This window comes from Lagenorhynchus albirostris, chromosome 12, assembly GCF_949774975.1.
Source record: "Lagenorhynchus albirostris chromosome 12, mLagAlb1.1, whole genome shotgun sequence".
Lineage (NCBI taxonomy): Eukaryota > Metazoa > Chordata > Mammalia > Artiodactyla > Delphinidae > Lagenorhynchus > Lagenorhynchus albirostris.
In genome coordinates this window covers 56,138,756-56,158,337 of record NC_083106.1, presented here as the reverse complement: position 1 = coordinate 56,158,337, position 19,582 = coordinate 56,138,756, and positions in this window count along the sequence as shown.

Here is a 19,582-nt window from a genome sequence, read left to right as displayed (position 1 = left end):
ACAGTGAGAGGCCCGCGTACCGCAAAAAAAAAAAAAAAAAAAAGCAACATCGTATACTAAAATCTTATTTTATTTCTGAAAATAACAGCATGCAATTACTGGAGAAAATACTAACTTTGAGACCAAGACAAGTCTGGACCATATGAAAAAAGTCAAATTGCAGAACTTCTCTGCTGCAAGCCTTTGTCTTCCAAAGAAAAGAATAACAGACTCTCTCCAGGAGTAGAGCTGGGAATACAATATATTTATTCAACATTCAACAAAGATTTTAGTACCCATCATGGGCTCAACATTATTCTAGATGCTAAAGATATAATAGTGAGCAAAACAGACAAAAATACCATCTTGGAGTTTACACTCTTGGAAATAAAACCACGCCAATACCAATTCCTAAAATCTAAATTAATTTTAGACAAGTGGGCAGGGGCTAAGTTTGTCCTGTTTTGCTTAGAAATATTCTCCTCTTAAAGGTACAGATTAATAAACCTGGAGTTGAATGATCTTTGAACAACTCTGAAATTAGTTTCTTAAATATTTTAGAAATAAAACATTAATAATTTATGAACTTAAGTATAATATACAAGAAATGAATTTAATGACTAAAAGTAGACTCAATATGGGGTTAATTGATATTTTAGTTTTGAATATATTTGAAAATAATTATAAAATTCATACCTTTAAAATACCCTATATTATTAGAGTATTATACATATAATATTATATATATCTAATAAATATTAGAACTGCTACTCAAATTTTATTAAGGTACTGAGTTTTTAAATTGTTTAGAATTTGGAATTCAAAGGTGTTTTGAATAAAGGAATATTTATTTTCTAACATGTCCTTTTTGGTCAATATTCTTCAAATTACTTTATGTATATATAACTAAATTTCTCAGCTTTTATGCAGGCTTTTATGGTTAGGGTTTTGTTTTTTTTGTAATCAGATTAACACAAGTTAATAGAATACTAAACTAATAAAGAATAAAATCTATTCTGCTGAACTTTGGAACAAAACATTTTAATTGAGACATTTTCTTACCATTTATTTAACATCCTCAGTTGGCCTCAACTCTTTCTAAAATAGATTCATGTCTTTAAGACATTGAACAGTCTAGGTGTTTTCCTTTCTTTTCCTTTTTTTTTCCACCAGACGAATTGCTAATGATTATTTGTTGATGGTTGTCTGTAAGTTGTCTGTAAGTTCAAAGTGCTTGACATATATAGACTGGGAAGCATTAAATATTTTAGCTGCACATTTAAGACTTCAAATCATAGTACATTTAAATCTGTTTATACTAAATGCATGCTGAATTTCCTAACGTGCACCAAGAGAAAAAGCTTGCCAAAAAATAAAATACAAAAATTGTTTAATCATTCACCTTCAACTATCTCTACAAAATTTGCCTTTCACTTTTGGAGAAAATGTTTATTTGCATGTCTAAAGATTGTTTTTTTCTTTGCTAGGTGAGGGTGCAATTCAAACCACCATTGCAGTCTGTGACTCTGTCAATTTTTTTTCTTTCCCTTCAGGATCTTTGTTCAAGATGAATCACACAGTTCTTATTGGCAACGCCAATTTTGTTGATTTGTCCTAGTTGTTTTCCAGTGGTGTACTGGTTTGCTGCACTTTAAAAGGGGGCTGGGCTTATTTAGAGGATTTGTCTATCCTATGTCAAAAGAGCAGATAAATGAGCAGCATTAAACACTGCTTTGATGCCAGAATGGTTTCAAGTCAAGTATATCTTGTTTTATGATGTGATATATGTATATATAATCTGCATCGTCACCCATAAAGGGCAACAGAGCATAGAGGAGGTGTTTCAGGATCAAGCGAAGAGTAGAATGTGATTTTTTCACCCCCAAAGAATATGTGGAATAAGGTTTATCACTGCAGGTAAGTGAACTGTGTGAGAAATAGATGAGATAGATATTTCATGTATCTGACAAGCAGTTTGTCTGCAGATAGCCTAACAGAATTAAAATCGCCTGTAAGGCACGTTCTATTGAATTATAAGTAGTGTTTTTGAATATATACGTATGTATGTGTATATATATATATATAGGTACTGTAAGTATGCTGATTATTACCTGGTGATAAAAATCTACTTCTGCCATTAAATCACAAAACCTAACACTTTGATCTTGTTATGGACTGTATGTTTGTTCCCCCAAAATTCATATGTCAAAGCTCTAACCCCCAATGTAATGCTATTAGGAGGTGGGGCCCTTGGGAGGTAATTAGGTTTAGATGAGGCCACGAGGGTGGGGAGGCCTTATGATGTAATTAGTGCCCTTATAAGAAGAGACCCAGAGTGCACTCTCTCTCAACCTCTCTCCCTCCCTGTCCCTGTCTCTGTCCCTCTCCCTCTGTCTACAGCAAGAAGGCAGCAGTCTGCAAGAAGACAGTTTTTTTTTCCATCTGCTATTTTGGGCATGTAGATACAAGCTTACTGGAAACTACTTTGTTCAGTATCAAAATTACCTCTTGCATCACATACATATTTATTGATTATTACGATGCTATTGCTTTGGAACCTTTTCTTACTAATATGGCATAGAAATAGGATGTTTATGATAGCAAATGTGCTAACTAGTCACACTTAAAGAGTTTTTTGTGGAATTTTTTTTTTTTTGTCCTTTAGGTAATTTTTCTGTGGTAGAAATTTTTCACTGGCTGTTAACTTATCACTATTAATACTTTTAAACAATTATTATGGCTTACATTGTGCAGAAAAATAATATTCTGCTCCAATATTATAGTGCAGTTTGAAAATCATTGTACTGTCTTTATTCAGTGTTTTCTTTCTTCAGTGTTTTAATAGATCATGGTCTTAAATTTTAATTGTGAGGCAGCATGATATGTTCTGAACAGCAGTAGACTCGAAGAGGTGGTCTCCAACCTTAGTACTACTACCACCTACTGTGTGACCTTAGATAAGACACTCTTCCTCTCTGGAACCCAGTTTCTGCATAAAGACTTGGACTCTCATCTCGAACACTTAGCTATATCAAAGTCTATGTGAGGTGTTTTGAGATTAATTTGTTTCTAATCGTACATAAAGTGCCAAATTTGCCAAGGATTGACATTTTATTTTAGGGTAGCTATCCCTAGAATAATATCATTCACAATAATTTTCATTCCTATATGCTAATTTTGAGTAGGAGGAAAAAAAGGATAGATGTGTAGCTTATGTGCCAGGAATAAACTTGGGAATATTTGTGAGAATTATCATATTTGTGGATTCAGAAAAAGAGGTTGAGAACTTCAGGGCCTAATTCAGATGGTCACTAAGGCTCTCTACACCATAACATTCCATGATCCCATTATTCCACTAGAGATGTTCCACAGTCTTCACTCAGGAACCAAATGGATACAAATATTCTTGGGTTACTTTATCTACCACTGAGAGTTATCACTTTATTCCATTTTATTAATTCAAAAGCAATTTAAGGATTATATGTTTGGAATAATTTGTTCTATTTACAACAGCAATATCTCCACTTATTTGTAACCACAATTTTAAGCAAGCACAAATTCAAATCTCAAAATTAAATATATATATATTCTAAGTGTGAACAGTGATAAAAATTGCTGAAAAGAGTCACAGATACAAAGATAAAAAGGCAATAGGGAATGCAATGTAATAATTTATCAAACTGAAGAAAGGAACACTCTCACTGGATGTTAAATGTAATGACTTAAGTCTTAGCAAGGCTAAAGAAGACAGATACAGAGAAAAATAGGGACAGCAGAAAAAGATGATACTGGAAGTACCTTTGGGGATTAAAAACGGTAGTGGGACAACTTGCTGACATGTGATCAGTGGTGAGAGTGTCCCCAGATAACAATGAGGAGAGACGGAGAAACACCCATTCAAACACTACAATATTCTGAGGACACTTAGTGTAAGGGCAAGTTAGGTTCTGCATAACTCAGTAACCCTCTAGGGATTCTTAGTGCCAATTTAAGACTAAAGCTCACCAATTAGAACAGCACAGCATTCTGGAATTATACAGTGTTGGGGAAAGCAATCTTTCATACTTCAAAGAGCAGAAAATAGCAATATATTGCTGTGTAGTTCAGTTTGTCAGTTGTTCATAAATTTTTGATTCATCAAGAAAATTTAAAAATATTTTGAGAACCTTCTATTTTATAAAGCAGAGAGCTAAGTATATTTTTAAAAGCCTTTATTGATGAAAAGAACACTTTTTGTGGAGTCTGAAGATTCTGATATTGTGTCTTCCACTTACAAGATAAGTAACTTTGAAAGTCATTTAACTTCTTTGAGCTTTCATTTTTTTCCCTCTGTTCAGTGAAAATACTTGTTTTACAAACCTTGCAGAGTGAAGGAGGAGAGGCTTCAAATCTAATTGAATAATGCATGCTCTTTGAGTAACTGAAATGTATAAAGTATATTTGTAAGATTATGTTATTAAAGATGTTAAGGTTTGAAAGTATAGTTTAAAAGATGGGCAATCCTCCCTTTTTCCAAAGTTTCTCATGCCTGGTAAATAAAGCATGACTGCAGGATAAATCAGTTACTGTTGATTTCAGGGACCAGAATTCTTCAGAGGAAAAAGGAACCAAGTAAATAAACAACAGTGGGATGACTTTATCTACATATAGGGAATGGAATTTGACTTGTGTTGTGATTAGTTAAACTTGATGAAATTTCTGTTTTATACATATCACAAGGTAGCTTTGAAGTGAATGCAATTATTCAGCCTCCTAAAAGCATACAGAAGTCTAATTGATGCTGTGATATTAGCTTTAAGCACGATTTTAAGCACGATCAAATTTGCATTTAATGGTAACTTAACACTGACACATACTTGTCAAAGATATGAAGGACTTAGCATTTTCATACATACAGTTTCTGTTTAACAGAAGCACTCCTAAGTGGGAGCCCAGGAGACCCTCAGCCAGGTTTGGCAACACTTGGCTCCGTAAGGTGGCTCTGTCAGTTTCAACACACTGTGATTCTATCTCCAGTAACATAAAAAGATAGCTATTGCACATCTTTACGTGTACCTTTTTTACCTAACCCAAAGGGTTGGAGTTTCGGTGAATTTCTTATCAGCTTTGTCAGTGCTAAGCCGTAGGCTGGGGTAAGGTAATAAATCTCTGAATAAATTGGTTATTGTAGATGAACAGCATGATACATGAGGAAATATTGACTATTCATGTTTTCTTGCAGAATGAGATTTGTATCAAAATAAAGAACTTCTACTCCAAAGTCATGTTCGTTTAAAAAATGAAAGGGTATTATGCTTTTGTGATTGGAGGCAGAATGGGGTGAATTTGGGTCACATCTTGCAGGCTTTCCAAACTAGAAAAATTTTGACTGAAGGGCAGACCAGAAGATTTGCAAATTCATTTGGAAAGCGATGGGGACAATGAAGAGTTATTTCTTTCCAGTTTTTCATTATAGAATTTGCTGCATAGCAAAAATAGGGAAAAGCGGGGTAGAAAACTTCTGTATTTGGATACTTTCCACTATAGTTTTAAAAATATATTCTTTGAAAAAAAATATATATTCTTTGGTACTGAAAGACTGCTTTCACTGTTGCTGACGGGAACGAAGGCTTTTTCGAAAGGTAGGACAGCAGGTGAATGGCATTCGGCCATGTGATTTCATGAATTTTGCTGCCGGCCTTGCTAGTTTGCAAGGTGGTGATGGAAATGGAGTAGAGCCTGTCTGCCTGCACGGGGAGCTCTTCCACCTACTTCACCGACAGCAGATTCATTTGAGTCAGTAAGTTCTAATTTGGGGAGGGATGTTTGGGCTCACAGTTCATTCATCGTTTCCTGTAAACTGCCTTAAGATCTGTTTCAGTGATTGGAGACTTTGATGGGAGCCCAGTGGATAGAACAGAAAAACAGGTAAAGGAGACTGTGCCTCTGGAGACACGTGGCTCAGACATGCGTTCCCAGATCTTGTCTCCATTTTAAAAACTCTATGTCTACTCTATATGATAGGCTTTTACTTGGTTTCTCGATTATGAAAACCTAGGGTAAAACCCTATGATTTCTCAGCTATAGTTGCCAAAGTTTCCTACTTTGGTAAAACACTCCTGCTAGGTAGTGATAGCCTGGTCCAGAGTGTCAAGAGATAGTCACTCTGATTAGGTGATGTCAGCCGACTTTGAAGCCATTGGAATGCTCAGGAGACCAGCTTCTCAAGCTCTTTTAGGCTGGAAGGTGAGCTAATTTTCAAATAGTGGTGGGGACAGTAGTTATGGTTCAAAGGAATGAAGAAGGTGGAAAGGGGTGAGTTATGTGCTAGGGTAGCTGTAACAAGAAAGCATCATGGGGGTGGCATCTGCAAGCCCGTGTCCCTGGCTTTCAGATGGCGAAGTCCTCTGTAGAGTTAGAGTGCAGTGGCTTGTCGTAGGGATATTTGGTGTTTCCTCGGGCCAGGATGGCTGTGGAGCTGAAGTGGAGCAGAGCCTGGGCCAGATATGGGGCTCATCCCTGAAAGGGGGCAAGGAAGGAGGTTGTGGGGAGAACCCGAGAAAGCCTCTGAGATAAGCACAATGGCAACTCAAACCCACATCCGGCTGGCTGGCCTTGTAGTCTTGTCTAGTGCCCAATGAGACAGGAATGAAGTGAGAACTTGGTGTTTCTGTCAACCAAAACACAAAAGCTCTACATTTTAAATTATTCTCCTACGTGAAAGCTTTTGCATTTTTATTTGTCATGCTTTCTTCCATTTTTCCTCAGAAAATTTATTTAGAAAAGCTGAAACTCTGTTGTCAAAGTAGTCGCATGGAAGGAACATACTCCACACTTTTCAATCCAACAACATAGGAGAATGAAACTGAAAGAGGACCTGGGACAGAGCCCATGGTGGTCTAATACACCTAGAAGTTTCTTTGAAGTCCCACATCTTATTTTAAAATCCTTATAAAATTGGTATTGTTATATAAGGTAGCCATGCATGCTTATTTTAATATAAAATAACGTGTCAAATTGCTTACTAGTTATAATCCCAGCATAGCACCACATACTTCTGGCTAAATAGGCTATAGTTCTAGAAGTATGGGGTAAAATTCCATCTCTCATCCTTGCTGGTCTTGTGACCTTAGTCAACTTAGTTACCGGCTCTGAATCCATGTCCTGAATAAAAAAGTCAGAGTAAGGACTTCTCTGAAGTTTGCTCTAAGTATTAAATGAGAAAATGTGTGTAGCACTTAGTAGGCCCTCGATACATGGCCCTAGTACAAGTAGTCATTCTAATGAGCTGTAGTACCGGGGAGGACTGGTTGCCTCTAGAACAGGATATCTTGGGAAGACAGAATGCAGGCTGATGCAGGGCTGGGAGGACATGGCAGCCAGTTCACTGTGGGGACACTTTAGTAACATGAGGTCCACAGAGGCTAACCCTAGGGGTCAAGATAATTTCTAACTTCTGCCTTTGCCCCTGAATGTTATTTTTCCCACTCTTCCTTCTCTCCTAGGGTGTCCTCAGATTTCCTTCTTTTAATGCCTATGGGAATGTTGAGATTCTCCTCTAATTGAAATTGAAATAGAAAATTTTAGCTTCTATTATTGTTCTTTGCATCTTCAGCATCACATCCAAAAAGAATTTTCAGAGCTTCATTTTCTTACTGCAACTAGCAGAAGCAGAGGGATTGATCTTATTACTTTGTACATACAGGTTGCTTCACGGAGGCAGGACTGTGAGCCCACACCTCCACACTCAGCCCCTGACCAGAGGGCCAGGAAGGGCTGGGGAAACCTTTATCGCTGACCCTTCACTAAGCTTCAGTGTGCAATTGCCTGGGTCACGTCACCAGATTCTGATCATTATCCCTTGAGGGAAGAGCAAAAAAAAACCACTAAGGCAACTTGTGAATGTAGATTGACGACAAGGCTGAGTTACTCTGGAAATAAGAGTCAGAATAAGTGGGAAATGGCTATGATGAGTGCAGAATTATTCAGCAAATACAAGAGTAGAAAAGCCGGAGGGCAACTCTTCTTTGAAGTGATGACAGGGTTTTAAAAACAAATAAAGCATCATATTTATCCGTATTTCCTCTATTTTCCTTTGCATTGTCACTTAGCAGAGAAGGGCCGAGGGGACTTGTGGGTACACTCACCACCTTAGTTTCTTTTATATTCTTCAAGATTTTTCACATCTTTTATACTGAAGAATAGGTATTCATTCAGAGTAACATAGTACTTGTTCCCAAAGCAAGCTGGATTGTAGATATCTAAATACGTTTTCTTGCCTTTGGCAGTGATTGAAGAGTTTGGTCAAGATCTGCCACATACGAATTTAATTTAATTTATTTATTTATGAAATGTTAGGTTGATTTATAAGAGCTGCTCTGGGCTTTTAACACAGTTTGTTTACAATAAGGGAGGAGTTACCTAACTCTGAACATACTGTACACGGCAATTAGAAGTTGCCATGGTAAGAGAAAACCACAGCCCGCCTGCCGCAGCAACACAAAACCAGCCAGAAATAGTAGGGGAAATGTACGGACGAAGGTGGGGTTTGTTTTTATTATAAAAGAAAAAAAAATAACTCCTCAGGAATCTTAACAAAGGAAGGGAATATTTCACACTCAGAGAATAGACACCAGGTTACAAAATTACAAGTGTTTTGACTCCAGTCCTGTTCCCATTTCCTCCAAGAGCAGAGATGGGAAGGAGACAGCTGAAGCAAACAAGCAATTCTGTAAAACAAAGACTTAGAAACCCTACAAATATGATTAAAATCTAAACTTGTTTTGCTTTAAAAAACACTTTTTTTAAATCTATCAAAAGGCCTGCTTTAGTGACATGCTAGTCCCACCAGAAAATAACCCCAGTAACTTGCTCAAGTTGACCAGCCAACTCATATTTCCAAACCCCTGTGTGTTCATGTGTGTCTTTTAAACCAAAGCTCTGGGACTCAGGTGACTGCTATTGCTAGCACGGGCTTCCATCTGTTAACTAACCATTGTCAGCCTCCCCAGAAGTGTGGGCAGGGCACAGAGAAGCCCTGAAGTGGTGGTGAGGGAATAACAGCCCCAAACAGCCAACTTTTCAAGCACTGGCTCTCCCACCCCCTCCCCACACTCAAAAGGAGATCCTTATTTCTAACCAGTCCTCTCATCTCAAATTTGACTCCCCAGTGACCAGAATGGTATTTTCTCCCTGAGGAAAAAACACACACTTATTTGCACACCCATATGTATAATTTTTTTGTTTTTACATTTAAATATAAAAATACTACTTTCTTTGTGTTATAAATGGGGGACCAAACAACAAGAACTTTCTCTTTTAAGGCAGAGCTATCCATCCATTTATGCTGAGCTTGTCAGGGCATTTAGGCCCAGGCAAGGGAAGCACCACACCAGGAGATCGAGGGTGTTTCCCTACCTAATTTCCCACCCTTCTACCCTAATTCTCACTTTTAATAGAAAGTCGGTTATAACCTTATAGGTAATGGAACTTCCCTCCAAGAAGGGAAATCCTAACCTAACCATGGAATTGAACCCCCTAACCCCAACTCAGGCACCACTCACCCCTCCCTTCACAAAAACTATGCTCTCTGTCTGGATAGCGATGCCTATTGGACAAACATACCTGATTAAATGGAAGCAGTGGTTATGTTTCCCCACCTCCCACCCCATTTAGATTAGTCTTTAGGAACATTCATTCAGGAGAAGTGGGACCTGAAAGATATCACCTGTTTTCGTTGGCTAAGGCTGCCATAACAAAATACCATAGACTGGGTGACTTGAACGAAGATTTATTTTCCCACTGTTTTGGATACTGCAAATCTGAGATCACTGTGCTAGTATGGTTGGGTTCTGGTGAAAGCTCTCTTCCTGGCTTTCAAATGGCCTCCTTCTCACTGTGTCCTCACATAGAGAGAGAGAGAGACAGAGAGACAGAGACAGAGTTTGTATCTATTAACCCAATACTCCTAATTAGTCTCTCCTCCCTTCCCTCTCCCCTTGGTAACCACAAGTTTGTATTCTATATCTCTGAGTCTGTTTTTATTTTACATATACATTCATTTGCATTAGTTTTTAGATTGTACATATAAGTGATATCATACAGAATTTGTCTTTCTCTGATTTATTTCACTAAGCACAATATTTTCTAGGTCCATCCATGTTGCCGCAGATGGCTGTGCTGCTATGAACGTTGGGATGCATGTATCTTTTCAAATTCGTGTTTTGTTTTTTCTAGATATATACCCAGGAGTGGAATTGCCAGATCATGCGGTAGTTCTATTTTTAGTTTTTTGAAGAACTTCCATACCATTTTCCATAGTGGCTGCACCAATTTACATTCCCACCAACAGTGTACAAGGGTTCCCTTTTCTCTACAGCCTTGCCAACATATGTAGACTTTTTAATTATGACCATTATGACAGATGTGAGGTAATATCTCATTGTTGATTCGATTTGCATTTCTCTAATAGTTAGTGATGTTGAACATCTTTTCATGTGCCTGGTAGCCATCTGTATGTCTTTGGAAAAATGTCTATTCAGGTCTTCTGCCCATTTTTTGATTGTTTTTTTCAGTATGGACTTGTACAAGCTGTTTACATACTTTGGATGTTAACCCCTGGTCAATCATATTATTTGCAAATATTTTCTCCCAAACCATAGGTTGTCTTTTCATCTTGTTGATGTTTTCCTTTGCTGTGCAAAAGGTTTTAAGTTTAATTAGGTCCCATTTGTTTATTTTTGCTTTTATTTCTTTTGCCTTAAGAGACAGATCAAAAAAAATATATTGCTACAATTTGTATCAAAGAATGTTGTGCCTATGTTCTTTTCTAGGAGTTTTATGGTTTCAGGTCTTAATACATTTAGATCTTTAATCCATTTGATAAACAAAACAGCTTTATTGAAACATAATTCACATATCATAAAGCTCACCCTTTTAAGTCATACAATTCAGTGTTTTTTTCAGTATATTCACAAAATTATGCCTCAATCACCACTATCTAATCCTAGAACATTTACATCACCCCCAAAAGAAACCCGGTACCCATTAGCAGTCATTCCCCATCCTCCTTCCCCCAGTCCCTGGCAACCACTAATTCACTTTCAGTCTCTATGGATCTGGACATTTCATACAAAGGGTCAATACATATGTGACCTTTTGTGACTGGCTTCTTTCACTTAGCATAGCGTTTTCATGGTTCATCTGTGCTGTAGTATGTATCAGAAGTTCATTCCTTTCTATGTCTGAATAATATTCGAATGTGTAGCTCTACCACATTTCTTTATCCATTCATCAGTTGATGAACATTTGGATTGTTTCTGCCTTTTGGCTATTATGAATAAGACTGCTATGAACACTTCCGTACAAGATTTTGTGTGAAGACGTTTTTAATTCTCTTGTGATATATATTTGGGAGTAAAATGTTTGTGTCATATGGTATCTCTGGATTTAATCTTTGAGGAATTCTCAAACTGTTTCCTAAAGCAGCTGCATGATTTTACATTTACAACAGTAATATATGAAGGCTCCAGTTTTTCCACAACCTGAGCAACTTTTTGATTTTAGCCATCATGGTAGGTGTGAAGTGGTATCTCATTGTGGTTTTGGCTTACATTTCCCAAATGACTAATGTTTAGCATCTTTTCATGCTTATTGGCTATTTGTATATTTTCTTTGGACAAATGTCTCTTCAAATCATTTGCCCATTTTTAATTGGGTTATTTGTCATTTTGTTGTTGTGTTGTAAGGGTTTTTTTAATGTCTTGGATATAAGTCCCTTATCAAATATATGGCTTACACATGTTTTCTCCCATTCTCTGAGTGGTCTTTTCATTTTCTCAATGGTGTCTTTTTTTTTTTTTTTTGTCCTTCCAGTTTTATTGCAATATAATCAACAGATAGCTCTGGATAAGTCTCAGCACGATGAGTTGACTTAGATACCTCATGAACTGATGACCACAATAAGTTTAGTGAAACTCCATCATCTCATATAGATGCAAAATTAAAGAAATAGAAAAAAAGACTTTTTCCTTGTGATGAGAACCCTTAGGATTTACTCTCTTAACAGCTGTCATATAGAACATACAGCCGTGTTCATTCTATATATCATGTTGTACATGACATCCCTAGTGCTTACTTATCTTATAACTGGGAGTTTGTCCCTTTTGACCACCTTCATCCAGTTCCCTCTCCCTTTACACCCTACCTCACAAATCCAGTCTCTTTTTCTGTGAGTTTGTTTCTGAAGTATAATTGACCTACAACACTCCGTTAGTTCCTGGTACACAGCACAGTGATTTTTTTATATACGTTTCAAAAAAATCACCACTCCTCCACATCTTTTCATAGATAGTTCATTTCTTTTTTGTGCTAAAGAGGGTACCATGTTTAATTTTCTGGATTCCTACCCTTGACTTCAAGTGTCTCTGTGCCTAGATATAGCCCCAAGTGTTCTCACCATCTCTGCTGCTGAGATCTTTTTCTTTCTTTTAAACATCTTTATTGGAGTATAATTGCTTTACAATGGTGTGTTAGTTTCTGCTGTATAACAAAGTGAATCAGCTATACATATACATATATCCCCGTATCTCCTCCCTCTTGCGTCTCCCTCCCACCCCTCTAGGTGGACACAAAGCACCGAGCTGATCTCCCTGTGCTATGCGGCTGCTTCCCACTAGCTATCTATTTTACATTTGGTAGTGTATATATGTCCATGCCACTCTCTCACTTTGTCCCAGCTTCCTCTTCCCCCAACCCCGTGTCATCAAGTCCATTCTCTACGTCTGCGTCTTTATTGAGATCTTGATCCTCAGAACTTGAGTTCTGTCAGCCCTCCTTTTACTCATTCATCTCTCATTTTTTAAATTAATTTTTATTGGAGACTAGTTGCTTTACAATGTTGTATTAGTTTCTGCTGTACAGCAAAGTGAATCAGCTATACGTATACATATATCTACTCTTTTTTAGATTTCCTTCCCATTTAGGTCACCACAGATCATTGAGTTCTCATTAGTTATGTTCTCATTAGTTATCTATTAGTTATCTAACCTCTCGTTAGTTATCTATTAGTTATCTAACCTCGAAGTAGGTTCTCCTTAGTTATCTATTTTATACGTAGTAGTGTATATATGTCAATCCCAGTCTCCCAGTTCATCCCATCCCTCCCTTACCCCCTTGGTAACCATAAGTTTGTTCTCTACATCTGTGACTCTATTTCTGCTTTGCCAATAAGTTCATCTGTACCATTTTCATCTCTCATCTTAGATCCACGTTTCTTCCTGCTGCATAACTTGGTATCTCATTGACAGCTGTCCTTGTGTAAGTCCCTGGCTTCTGCTAAACCCACAAGTTTGCTTGGCCTTCCCTTGTGTGAAGTCTTATCCTTGCCAGGGCCCTGGTATGGCAGTTGACAGGCAGGGAACAGCAGTAATGCTATAGGAATGTTTATGCATTTGCTCTTGGCAAAACTCAAGCCTTTTCTAAGCAGCAAACTGGAATCTTGGTCCTGGGGAGAGAAATCTACAATGGCCATGTGACTCCAATAAAAAATTCACACACAGACACATAGACACATCCCCAAAACACTAATATAATAGTTAAGTCAAGATGAGTTATTAAAATATTTTTTCTTATTTTCATTTCAAAATGGGATTAATATTAGAAAGTTTTGAAACTTATCAACACTGCTGTTCTTTTTTTTTTTTTTTGCGGTACACGGGCCTCTCACTGTTGTGACCTCTCCCGTTGCGGAGCACAGGCCCCGGACGTGCAGGCTCAGCGGCCATGGCTCACGGGCCCAGCCGCTCCCAACACTGCTGTTCTTTATAAAGCAAATGATTCGCGTGCAAAATGTGCTACTTCCCTTCTCCCTCTCCCCATCCCATCCTGGAAGTTAAATAGGTAGAAAATCCAAACACAGTGAAGAAGAATGTTGGTAGCTTCATGGGTGCTTGTATTGTAGCAAGTTAGGGATATTTCCGAGGGCCAAGGCTTGACTCAATATCACTAATATGATCCAGGCCTATTTGGTTCAGTTCTTTTATTACCATCTGTAACAGCATTTTTTTTCTCACAGAGAAATAAAATGGTATGATGCAGAAAGAACTCCGTTAAAAGCTTTGGAACATTAACCTTTCTTGGTTTCTCTGTACTGATATAAATGACATAATTGCATATTGTGTTTGAATCCACGTGGGAAGTCTGAAGCGATGTTGTGAGAATTCATCTGCAGGTTGTTCAAACTCTATGAGAATATGAAAAAGGCACTATATTGGGAAAATTCTGCAACAATAACTGAATGCATTGTTGTTTTACTCTAACAGATGCAAATACGATGGAGGGGGAGCTGGTTTTCTCAAGCCAGCCTTGAGAAAACACAGTGATGGGTCAGGCAGATGAAATGGCTGTAACCACTGGTGTCTAAAGCATCCTCTATGCACACTCTTTGATGAGAGTGGAGACAATGCCAGGATTTTATGAAGGTATGTCATAATTACATTCAACTATACTCACAATGACCAGTTCTTGACCCATATCAGAACAATTTTGTAGTTGTCTCTTTTCCAATGGACTCGTTTTGTTTCTCTTTAAGTGTATGGCCAAATTCATTGTTAAAAAACTACAGATGATTTAATTTAACATGAAATGAATAAAAAATGGATGTACTCCCACCTTGATTGCTGTCAGCATTTTAAGAGTGGAAGAAGTATCTTTTTATGCCTAGGATTGAACAAGATCTGAGGGACAAAAGGCTTAGAATGCAGGGCTGAGGAAGCATCGTGCTGTCTGTCCCCAGGGGGAAAAGAAATCTGTCCTCATTTTGAAATAGCTTTTGACTATGGCTCAGAAACACTCAATGGGCAGCTTTAGAAATTGTAGTACCTTCTTCGACAGAGAGAAAAAGCATTGTATGTCTGTGTACTCTTAAGGGAGATAGAGAAGGTTAAGAAGTAAATGCAGAAATTATTATGTAATTGTAACAAGTTCCCACACTATGAAGTATTCTTGTTCCTTAAATTAGGAAACACTATTCATTCTTCTGTAAATGTAACTTTAAATTTTTCTGGAAAACTTCAGATTTCAATTATTTTGTTTTATATTCAGATCATGTGTTCCAGTTCTACATTAAGGGATATATAGATGTATATAAATTAGTCAACATGTTAAATATACAAGAGGACTTTCATCACAGTCTTAAAATTTTTTTCTTCAGTATTCTTCAGTCTTTAAAAAGATCTCTGTCCAAAATGGTAGTTTTCATTTTGCGGTAGAAGTGAGCTGGGGGCACACATCTCCTGTTTTCTATCAATTACATCTTTCTTTCCCACACTTGAAGGTCTAATCTTAGATTTCCCTCACCTTTCTATTGCAGGCAATAGAAAGTGTCAAACTTAAAATCAGTTTTGAACTTGAAGAGTTTACATAGGGTCAATGGAGTTGAAAGTTAGGATTCTTTTCTGTGTAAAGGGTATGTCAACCAGGAAAAAATAAAAAATCAACAATTGTTTTTTGTGTTCTGTATGAAGCAGTATAAGAAAACTGACATATAAACAAGACATTTCAACAATATGCTGAGATAAAGCCCTGAACATTAGTTTACTTTCAAAACGTTGAGAGGTGTCCTTCTGGAATAAAACCACATTTATAGAAAATAGGGGAACACTATTTTGAAGATCGACTGATAGTACTGATGTGAAACCAAGCATATTATCAAAGTATACACTCAGCCAGGGGAAGGCCTCCTATCTACCTAATACATTTCATTTTAAAAATGGTGTTTGTTTGTTATTAAAGCCATTCCCAGGGAGTAGAGTGAAAAGAGTCTGAACTTTAGAAGTAAGCAGAACTGTGCTCAGCAGTCACGACTAGACTGAGGATCTGAAGACCCCTCAGCGCCAGTCTCCATACCTTCCTTGAAGGATTGTTTTAGGAAGATTTAGTGAGATAAATACGCAAAACACCTAGTGGACTGTCTCCATGTAATTTATTCAACAAAAATCTTTTCCTTTCTCAATCCTAAAAGGAGTATAAGGACCAAGAAAAAAGTAACACTATAATTTCGCAATCAGATTTTATAGGAGAAAGTTGAATATGGATCACCTGCCAGAGCCTTAAACAGTGACAAATGAGTAATCTTGGGAAAGAGGAGAAATAATTAGAATATAAAGGATGTTCCAGTAATTTTGTCTCAGCGACAGCAAAGGGGCCAATGTACTGCTGGTGTATGCACTAAAAGCCGTAGCCCTTCTAAGCACAATCAGATGGAATTGCTATCTTCTGGAATTGTCCAATCACTAGCAGAACAGAGGCTTACTTATAAAGCTTAGCCATCTGCAGTGATCATTCCTTGTATCTAATTATCAAATGCCATCTCTGAAAAAAAAAGCAGTTGTAAAGTTTGTAAGTTTGGGGAAATAATTTTGTAATATTTTAACTAGTAATTATGCATGGACACAAAAATATGTGATATATACTATATAATGTGGTGCTTTACATGTTAGAAAGTACAAAATCTTTGTAATTAAATCAGTTACATTTTGCATAATACTTGTGGGATAATAAGACTTCATCAGTAAATGTTAACTTGATTACCTGTACAGAGACTCTCTTTCCAAAGAAGGCCACATTCACTGGTTCTAGGTAGGCATGAATTTTGGGAAGACACTATTCAACTCAATATATCTCAGTTCTATGATTTTCTCTAGAAATGTTTATTAGTTGGGTCCATATATTGAGTGAGTTTTAATCAGGGCAATACTTATAAAAAAATTATTATGGTACCACTTCCTGTACACATTAACTTTATCCAAGAATTATTAAATTAGTTCTTTTAGTGATTTTTGCTAAATGAACAAAATTTGTCTCTTTTCATAGAATTATTTGTCTTCAAGTTAGATTGTGAGTTTTGCATGTTTCCAATGACTTGGAATGAAAGATCAAAGCAAAGAACTATATACTTTTTGCAGCTCAGCTTTTAATTTCAGAAATGTTTCATCATCTGGATAATGGTCAAACTCTGGAGGGCTGGGTACTACTCCCATTCTACCAGTGACTATAATGTGATCCTGGGTCTGTCAAGAAACTATCACTTTTTAAAAATTTCAGCACCTCATAGATTTCAAAATAAATTCCTGCTCCAGAGTTTACAGATGAGAAAACAGAAGCATACAGGAATTAACTGGATTACCAAAGACATTATAATTAAATAGAGGTTCAGTTGGTGGAACTTGTAGTGCAGTGTTGTTTTTGCTATGCATACAATTGTTCTAAAGCTTTTGCTCCTTATTTATAAAGTGAGGAGAATATAACCCATGACTCTCTTTAGTGGTTGTTATAAGTATAGAATGGGGAGAAATAAATAAAAGAAATTTGCAAATCCTAGCTTCGCCTCTCTTTTGGCTTAGACCATTTTCAATAATTCTGGCTACTGACATTTGGATCTTGATTTCTAAGTCCCTTATTATAGTGAAATAAATAAAGTGAAGTGCATATAAACATGAAACCTATGTCTTACTTTAAAATTAGTAAATATTGGAAAATATTATAGAAATTACTACACTTCTTGTGTTTTATCCCCCCAAATAGCAATTTCTAATGATCAGATATCATCAGAGATGTTTCCCTATCACGACTTTGTTTCTTCTATTTTCCTAATTATATATGTATCTAGTATTGTAGAAATAACTCTAAAGTTAGCAATTTGTCAGCCTAGAAGAGCAAACAAAATATCAGGGACAGTGTGTTTGAGCACATTTCCAGTTTGTAAACAAGTCTTGGTTGGATAGCTCTGTTTGTGAAGTGGAAATGTGGTCAACAGAACCTTAGTCCCTACAGTCCACAGAGAAGGCTAAATCTGCTTCTGATTCTTACATGATCAACTGCATAAAATATTGATGCAGCTAAGTGATGCATTGCTGTTCGTCTCTTTGTACTCAAATTTCACATGTGTTTACAAAGGGACACTGATCTGGAAGCAGATCGAAACAGTTACATATTAAAAGTTGGTGGGGACAAGAGATTGCAAAATAAAAGTTTATTTTCCAAGTCTCACACTTTCCCTTTGTGTACAGAGCCTGGACCTACATTTTGATCCTAGCCTACTGACTGGTCATTTTCTTTTCATTTTAAGCTTAATTTACAGAATTAAAAACCATAACTGAATTCTGTTACCTCTGCTGCGTGCTCTCCAACAGTGCACGTCCAAACAAGCCCATGGCAGCCCTAATCCAGCAGCCCGTGTGATCCTTTGGTCCGAAGGTATGTGAAAGGTAGGAGGTCAGCAGTATCCATATCCTTAATGAATGTCAGCCCTTGAAGCTGGGCTCACCTGCAATAAGAGATTCAAAACTGCTAATTAGCATCACTACATTAGAGGAGGAAAAACCTATTGGCATCCTGGTCAGTCCCTCTATAACAGCTTTCTACAGCATGGATAACGTCTACAGGCAGGGTCCATTAAGGAAACAGTCTTAATTCTGTATCTGACAACTGCTTTTATGATATACTGAATCAATCAGAATGTTTCAGTGCTGAATGAAAATTAAATATAGAGCCCTATTCAACCTTCTGAACCAGTTTACAAAGTTTGCTTGAATCCTATGACATATTCAGGTGAACTCTATCCTATCATTGGAACAACCCATGAACACAATGTTCTTGGAGGGTGCTGGACAGCTATACAGTCAGAAAGTTAGTATAATAGTTGGCAGGTATAGATTCTCATATAGAAGGAACAACTAAGAAGGTATTATGTATTATTCTTACGGACGAATGGTTATTACCAGAAGTGTTTTTATCTTTAGTTCTCACTTATTGCAAGAATTATGCTCTTGGCAAAGGATATCCTTTGGTTTCTGTTGAGAACACCCTTAAGGGATCAGATCAAGTTCTGGGAGTTTCCTTGGACTCTAACAGAAGAGCCCTCTGCTTCCTTTTAAGCTGGCTTCCCCTCTGAGAGGCCACTGCTTCTGATTTCTGGCTCCAGACAAATCGTTTTCTCAGGGGGTTTCTGAGGGAGCAAATCTGCTCAACCCAAGTTGCTCCATATTCTCCTGCCCTCCATATTCCCAGCCTAAACTGTTGGGCTTTATCCCTCACAGTTAATAACAACATCTGAAACCCTCAGGATAAGAGACAAAGAGCTGGGGCACATACTGCTTTATTCCGCCTGCCTCCTTTCATGTGCCAGCAAGAACAATAAACTACAAAGTTTTGAAGCCCATTTTTGCCTTCACTAGCTGTGTGTCCATAAGCGAGTTACATACCTCTCTGTTTTAGTTTTATCATCCTTAAAATAGTAATTATATATTTGAGAAGACTATTCAAAGAGTCATATGTGATATTTTATATGAAAGTGTTCTAAAATAGAGTAGGACTTATATAAATAACAGTTTTCTTCCCCGAAACCTTGCATTAAGCTTCCAAGAAAGAGTAGAGACTAAGGGTAGGTGGGGAATGGTCCTGAGGATTTGTGTTTGGCAGTTCCTTCATGATCTGACAAGTTAGATCCTGTGCTTTGAGGAAACATGTCCCTGGGTGCCTTATCTCATCCAGAATGCATTAAGCTTCCAAGAAAGAGTAGAGACTAAGGGTAGGTGGGGAATGGTCCTGAGGATTTGTGTTTGGC